This window comes from Limulus polyphemus, unplaced genomic scaffold (assembly GCF_000517525.1).
Source record: "Limulus polyphemus unplaced genomic scaffold, Limulus_polyphemus-2.1.2 Scaffold2298, whole genome shotgun sequence".
NCBI classification, from domain to species: Eukaryota; Metazoa; Arthropoda; class Merostomata; order Xiphosura; family Limulidae; genus Limulus; species Limulus polyphemus.
In genome coordinates this window covers 101072-102786 of record NW_013667908.1, presented here as the reverse complement: position 1 = coordinate 102786, position 1715 = coordinate 101072, and positions in this window count along the sequence as shown.

Sequence of the window (1715 nt, the reverse complement as noted above, 5' to 3'; positions counted from 1 at the left end):
ATATAGCACTAGAAAAAATGGAGTTTTTAAAAAACTGTCATTTTCTTCAATAAAGCGTAAGGCTTTTAATATATAAACCAACGATAGATAGATATGTAGAAAGATTGAAGATAGAGATAATTGAGTCAAGCGAACAGTAGGTACCGCAAGTAAAGTGTGTAAACCACTGTGATTTATAGTGTGTGTTATAAAGGTTGTTAAGTTTAGAGTGACAGTGGAAATTCTGTGTATTCAAAGTTGTATCGAAAAATAATAAACTAGTTTTAATTAAAAAAGAACCTGCAGTGGCAGGAAAACCAGCATCAGCGGCAACTGGAACAAGAAGAACAAGAAAAGAACCAAGAAGAAAGACTCCAACAGTTGAAAGAAAGCCAGCTCACACAAATGGAAAAGATTAGTAAATTTCAAAGTGAATTAAGTACATTAAAGGATGATTTATTGTCTTTTACACAAGGATGATATATTAGCCATAGACATAATCAGCCTCAGACAACGGGAAGCCCCTTCCAGATCCCGCAGCTAAACCCTAATGCAGGGATCTTCAGTCCTGCCAGAAGTCACATTCCAGACATACGTGTCAGCAATATGGATGATCTAGTACGAAGGAAGCCACAGGAATTCGATGGGAAGACACCAAGGGAAGCATATAGAGCACAATTTGAGCTCCTGTTAGAAATGAATGGATGGACAGAGGAGCAGAAAGCAGTATATCTGGCAATGAGCCTGGAAATACTTGGACAGTTGTCAGCAGACCACAGGCACAACTACAGAGCACTGGTAATCAGGTATGGAACTCAGTTCGAAGTCTACAGGGCTAGGTTTAGGACGAGAGTCCGTGCTAAAGGGGAAAGCCTGCAAGAGCTGGCACAAGATTTGAAAAATATGGCACACATGGCCTACCCAACTGCGCCACCCGATGTCCTCAAGTTTTTGCTGAAGGACCAGTTTGTAGATGCTTTGGACAACTGAAGATACGAGTAAGGCAAGCACAACCCTCTACAATGCAGGATGCAATGGCTAGAGCTCTTGAATTTGAATCCTACATTAAGTCCAGCACAGAGATACCAAGGTTGGTACAGTCATCAGGACTCAAGGAAAAAGGCAGCTTTCAGAGAAGTTTGAGGGACTTTGCTGGCACTGTAACAGACCTGGGCACAAGAGAGCTCAATGCTAGAAACTTCAACACAGGGAAGATGCCACAGAAGAAAAGGCTGCTACGCAGAAAGGTTGTTGGAACTGTGGAGAGCAAGAACATATGAGGAGCCAGTGTAAGAAGAATACTACCAATAAGTCAGTTTCGGGAAACCAGTAGTGGTTGGTATTGAGGGACGCCCACCAACACCCATTGTGAAAGTCCCAACAGTTAAGTGTAAAATTCCAAACACACATAGTGTCTACGTGACAAGAAAACTGGATGGTCAAAAGTGTAACTTTGTCATAGATTCTGCATCTCAGCAAACCCCTGTGAGTATCAAGGTGCTAGATCACAAAGGAGTACCAGAAGCCATACAGAAGCTCTGTGGTGTGACAGGACATTATGCAAGGTTGTAGAGACCATTGTGGGTAACTATTGGGCTCATGGGCATAAAGAACAGACACAAAGTATACTTGGCTAACATTATAGACCAGTGCATATTAGTGTTGGACAACTTACTACTGAGGAAATGTGTAGTTGATTTTGATAAAATGACGTTTGGGAACTAACAAAGACCAAA